Source organism: Orycteropus afer, unplaced genomic scaffold (assembly GCF_000298275.1).
Source record: "Orycteropus afer afer isolate SDZICR_OR568_19922 unplaced genomic scaffold, OryAfe1.0 scaffold00236, whole genome shotgun sequence".
NCBI classification, from domain to species: Eukaryota; Metazoa; Chordata; class Mammalia; order Tubulidentata; family Orycteropodidae; genus Orycteropus; species Orycteropus afer.
In genome coordinates, this window is record NW_006921823.1 from 4,374,703 (window position 1) to 4,381,203 (window position 6,501).

The following is a 6,501-nucleotide window of genomic DNA, read 5'->3' on the forward strand; positions in this document are numbered from 1 at the left end:
AAGGCTCAGGGGTCCAAGATTATCTTCTGTGTCTGTGTTAATTGGTTTCCCTTTTCTTTGTTGAAGAGGGTCTGTGCAATCCTTCTGCCTAGTCTGCCATCTTGCCGGAACCCTTCCATAAATTATGTTTTGACTTTGGAAGAGAGTGAGTGAGCATCCAAGAGTGACTGAACATCAGGGAAGAAGTTGAAGAACTGAGAGGTTAATGTATTTAGAGGATTTTCTATATGGCCATTGAACTTAGCAAAAATTAAGGTGAAATATTTGAAGAATGACAGTGAGCTAAGAGATGAGTCTTTCAGGATTGAAGGAGAATAACCTAAAGAGGAAGGGCAAGGGTGGTTTAGTCATAGGATTCCCACCTTTCATATAGGAGACTTTGTGTGCATGCCCTATATGGTCTCCTCCTCTTGAGCATGATCTATGGTGAATTATGTGGATATGATAGAATATCACTCTTGGGTTATTTCTTTATAAGGCAAAAGGTAGATTATCCTGTCTTGGCCTGATGTAATCACAAGAACTCTTTAAAGCCAAATCCATTGCCATCATGTTGATTCTGACTCATAGCGATTCTTTAGGAGAGAGCAGAACTTCCCCATAGGGTTTTCTAGGCTGTAAATCTTTACAGAAGCAGACAGCAACATCTTTCTCCCATAGATCCACTTGTAGGCTTGAACCACCCTTTGTTTAGAAGCTGAGGGCTTAACCACTGCAGGGATCTTTACATGAGCACTTTAGAAGTACAGAATTTTTTCTGATCTCAGAGGAAGAAGTCACAGAGATGCATTCCTGCTGCCTTTGGAAAAGAAGTAACAACCACGTTGCAAATCACCTATGAGGCAGCCTCTAGGAACTAAGAAGGGTCCATCACTGACAGCTATCAAGAAAATAAGAGTTCTCAGTCCCACCACAATTTAGGCAACAACTAATGAGCTTGGAAGAAGACTCCAAGGTTAGATGAGACCACATTCCTTGTTGCCATCTTGATTTCAGTCATGTCAGACACTGAGCAGGGTCTCAGGTAACCTGTACCCAGACTCTTGACCCCAGAAATAGTGAGATAATAAAAGCATGTTGTTTTATGCTACTATATTTGCTATAATTTGTTACACAATTAGAGAAGATGAACACAATAACCATGAGTGTCGTCTCCAGCTTCTAGAATTTGACTCAGACTACATAGGAGGGGTATACATAGGAGAAGATTTATTTAAAGGAGTTTTTATTAAATGATCTATGGTCTTTGCCTTTATTGAATGTTTACAATCATAAGGATACCTAGGTGGTGCAAATAGTCAATGCACTTGGCTACCAAATGTTGATGGTTCCAGTCTACCCAGAGATATCTTGGAAGAAAAGCCTGGTGATCTATTTTTTAAAAAAATCAGACTTTGAAAACCCTATGGAGCTCAATTCTACTCTGACACATGAGATTGTTATGAATCTGAGTCAACTTTACAGCAACTGGTTTTACAATCATAAGGAAGTCTCTGTAGTGATTATTTTCATGATTCAAGAGTCAAATTTACTTTGGCAAAACAACTTTGCCTCCCATCCATCACAAGCAGGGTGACAATGATTTCTCCATGTATAGATCCTACTAAATTATGTATTTTTTTAAGAAAGCCAAATTATTACTTTAAAAAAAAGTGCCCTTGAAAAAATAGAGATCATTTAGCTCATGGGGCATGGTCACAGCTTGAGCACAGTGAGGCAAGAACACCTGCTTCGTAAGTGTCTGGCAATGTGGAGAACGTAACAGTTGGCCATAGGCCAGGGCTTGATGCCAACCAGGGCTCACGTACACAGCTTGTTCAATGCCAAATTGTGTCATTTGTCATCGCTGACAAGTCACACTGTCATCCCAACATAATGCAGACCAGGGTGTGTGTTTGTTTAAAGAGGCTGCTTTCTCTGCTTTCATGTGGACCTTGTATGTTTTCAGAACACACCCTGTCCCCTGTACTCTCTGTGTCTGTATGAATTGTCCCTGTTGGCATGCATGCTCCCAGGAAAACTTGATTTCACATGCTTCTCTTCCTCCTTCAATCCCCACAGCCATTCCATAGACTTTTGAAAAGATTGTCTCAAACACTCAGTTCTACAGATCTTTAAATTTGCTTGGTATTTAACTCTCTGAGTTTTTATATTTTTCTCCACTACTTCTGTCTCAAGCCAATAGTGATCAACTCAAGTGGAGAAAAGCCAGGGAAGGAAAGGTTCTTGCACCACCTTCTCACAATGTGTATAGAGAACACCGAGTGACTGTCTTGCTGGGCTGCAATTTCAAGAGGCAATGCCCTTTTCTGCCCTCTACTGCCTCAATGACACTGTCCTCCTTCCCCTCCTTCCATCCCTAATATGAGCTGTTCTCTCCAAGATGATATTTTATTATTACATAATCACTAGGATACATCCATCCAATGGAGGATTATTCAGCACAACCATTTTATCTCTAAAAACGTATCAAGTGATATGGAGGAATCTTCTATGCATATTGCTAAGTGAAAGAAGTCAGTCTGAAGAAGTTTCATACTATATGAATCCAATACATGACATTCTGGAAAATGCAAAACTATAGAGGCAATTAAAAAAAAAAAAAAATCAGTGGCTACCAGGGGTTCAGTGTGGGGTGGTAGAAATGAATATGTGGAGTGTATGGCGTTTTCAGGGCAGTGAAAATATTATGTATAATTCTGTAATGGTGAACATATGACATCATATATTTATCAAAACCCCTAAGGAGCCTGGTGTAACCACTGAGACTATGGCCCCTAGTTGCCCTTCAGGTCTGGAATTGAACCCACAACTGTGGTTTCCAGCCAAACAAAGTACAGGCATGTGAGTTAAACATTTACCTCAAGTAGACACACGCCCTGGAGAGAACAATCATGGGAGAAGGAAGGGCTGCTTATCCACAGGGAGATAGCTCAGGGTGCAGAAGAGTATGAAGGGATGGACACTGGGAGGAGGTAACTATGGGGAGGAAGTGGGAGGGGAGCTGCTGCATTGTAAATTTTGGTCAATGACATGAGACAATGTATATGTGAACTGCTGTATGAAAAGTGAATTTACTCTGTAAATCTTCACCCAAATTCTAATAATAAAAAAAAAAAAACCCTAAGGCTGTACAACACAAAGAGTGAACCCTAATGTAAATTACTATGGATGTTAGTTAATAATAATGTATCAATTTAGGTTCAACTGTAACCAATGTACCACAGATGCAAGACATTAATATTAAAAGAAAATTTGTGCAGGAGGGAGGGAAGTTTATCAGAGCTCTCTGTATTTTCTGTTCAATTTTTCTATAAACCCTTAACTTCCTTAAAAAGTAAAGTCTATTAAATTTTAAAAAATCACTAAGGGATGGCAACAGAGCACTGGAGGACACACAAGGAACATTTGCTTTCGATAGTCCCTCCTCTCCAACCAAGAGTATCAGGCGTGACTGGATGCATCACATTACTACAGGCCCATCAGACTCAGGAGCCAGCCTGCATTTGGCTCTGTCATCCCTCATTTCCTTTCCCCAAACAGCAGGCCCCAGTATCCCTACAGGCAGGGCCCAACTTCTGGTACAGGAGGCCTTTGTCCTTCCTTGTCTTGCTTTTCTGGGAGAGACCATTGGTGAGGGAGTCTTGCAGGCATCTCGTCTTCTCTGGGATGCATGGTTGGTGGTTGAATCAAGGGTCACAATTTTTTCTCTGTCCCTGGACACTAAGCAGTACTTCCTTTCATATGTAGGTGGTGTTGGGAATGGCCAGCCTCAGTGGGTCTGGAACTGATGTACATAGTGGTTGTTTCTGAAATGAGGTGTCTTTTGTTTCCTGGGGTTGCTACCTCTTTAAGAAAAGTCAAGACACCTTTTTAAGTTTTTTTTTTAAAGAAACTACTGAGGGTATGTTCCTCTGATCCCCTTTGGAGCTGTGGTAGCATAGTGCCTAAGGCACTTGACTGCTAACTAGAAGGCTGGCAGTTCAAACCCACCAGCCACTCCTCGGAAGGAAGATGAGGCAATCTACTTCAGTAGTGATACTGCCTTGGAAATCCAAGGAGGGGTCGCTATGAGTTGGGTCCAACTCGACAACACTTAACAACAAACAACTGAGGGTATGTTCCTCTGATCCCCTTTAGGAAACTGTCTTAGTTTCCTACTGCTGCTATAACAGAAATAACACAAGAGAATACTTTTAAAGAATATGAAACTATTTTCTTCACAGTTCAGGAGGCTAGAAGTCTGAATTTAATGTGTGGCTCTAAGGGAAGGTCCTTCCTTATCTATTCCAGGTTCTAATAGCCAGCATACTTGCAGTTTCTGAGCTTGTTGACTCATCTGACTCCATCATTTTCAGATAACATCTGTCTTCCCCCTACATGTCCTTACTTATTGCTGTGTCTATGCTGCTCCTTATAATTCAGAATTGATTAAGTTGGTACACACCCTACACTGATATGGCCTCACTAACGTAACAAAGAAAACTATTTCCAAATGAGGTTACATCCGCAGGTTTAGGGGTTAGGATTCCAACTCATAATTTTTTGTGGGGGCCCAATTTGATCAATAACAGAAACTGTAATATCAATTTAAGTTGATCACAACTATTTAGATTTTCATATCATCTCTAGAAATATCAATACATTTCTCTTATCTCTTTTCCTATGAAAACTCATGTTTGTTGTTGTTGTTGTTGTTGTTGTTATGTGCTGTCGAGTTGGACCCAACTCATAGCAAACCCCTCCTTGGGTTGCCGAGGCAGTATCACTACAGAAGTAGATTTCCCAACCTTCCTTCTGAGGAGTGGCTGGTGGGTTTGAACTGCTAGCCTTCTGGTTAGCAGTCAAGTGCCTTAGGCACTATGCTACTAGAGCTCCTGAGAACTCACGTAGTGTAGTTAAAAGAATAAGCACAGAAGAATACAGATCATCCAAGGACTGCAAGAATTTATCTGGTATCTTTGGAGAAAGATACCAAGTAAATTTTCCAATGAAAGATTCCCAATGTAGCCAAATAATGAGGGGAAAAAAAAAAAAAAAGATAACAAAACAAACTCTGTAACCATGAGCAGTTCCAGATAGAAGTACTGATGTTTTATCATGTCTCTGAACCACATCCCAAAACAGAGGAAATCATTTTGTCCACCTCAACTATTGCAGGGAAGGGAAAAGCAATAGAGGTTTTCATATTGCATACAGGGGTCACAGACTAGTGTGTGGACTACAGTTCCATTGCATTTCTGCTGCCAATTAAAAATACGTATTTGTTTAAATGAAAATCTCTACATTTCACTTAAATCATGCTTGCCTGGATGGAAGAGACAACATGCCTGGGTTTAAAATGTATTGAAAAATGCACATCTTTGTTTCCTGACAGAGCCAGGTCTCAATCTGTATTTGGCACAAGAATAATTCTCTAGAAAAATAACAATAAAAACATCATCATAATATCATTAAATGTGATATTATTTTCATTATAGCCAGAAATTTATGATTCAATTCTCCCTTAAAAGCAAAGGCAGGGAATATTGCTCTTCATGTGAAAAAGGGAAAAAGAAAGGTAGTATTATTGCATTTGTATCTAGAAAATTGGAAGTATTCATACAAAGCTAATGAAAGTGGATACCTGGGGCTGAGGGAGGGAATGTGGGACAGATGGAGGCAGATGAGGGAGGCAAACTGTTGACACAAAACTTGTTTTAATTTATGAACCATGTGAAAGTATGACCAATTAAATAAAAAGTAAAATATTATATAGAGTCTAATTGCAAGCAAATTCCTAGTAACCAAAAATAAGAAGACTTTATTGTGAGCCACTGCTCCAGAAGATTCAGCATATCCTAGTTTCTAGCATAGTGCCTAAGGCACTTGACTGCTAACCAGAAGGTTGGCGGTTCAAACCCACCAGCCACTCCTTGGAAGAAAGGTTGGGCAATCTACTTCCATAGTTATACCACCTCGGAAACCCAAGGAGAGGTCACTAGGAGTCAGGTCCAACTTGATGGCACTTAACAACAACAAAAACAACAGTGTCACCACAGCCTAATTGAATTATTCACTAATTCTTAGCAAAGCAATGGCAGAACCTGACAGTCCCAAGCCAGCTGGACTTACCCTTTGGGCTGTGATAGGTCTAGAATCCTAACCAGGCCACTAACAGGGAATGAGCAGCAGTGCCAGCTTGGGGGAACTTGTATGCCCATCCCTGATCCCCTGGCTGATGAAAGATCAACAGGACCATGCTGTTTTTCACAGTCTCTCTCTCTGGACTCTCAGTGCTTCACCTCTGGATCTTAACTGAATCCTCCTTTGCCCTTTGTTTTTCACATCCGCAGAAGCTCTCAACATTTCTATTATGAAATTAATGTGTCCTTCAAAAAGATATGATGAAGTTGTACCTGTGAATTTGACTTCATTGGAAAATAGTGTCTTTGAAAGTTTCATCAGTTAACATGAGGTTATATTGTAGTACAAGTTGTTTTTTTTTTTTTTTTCACCAAT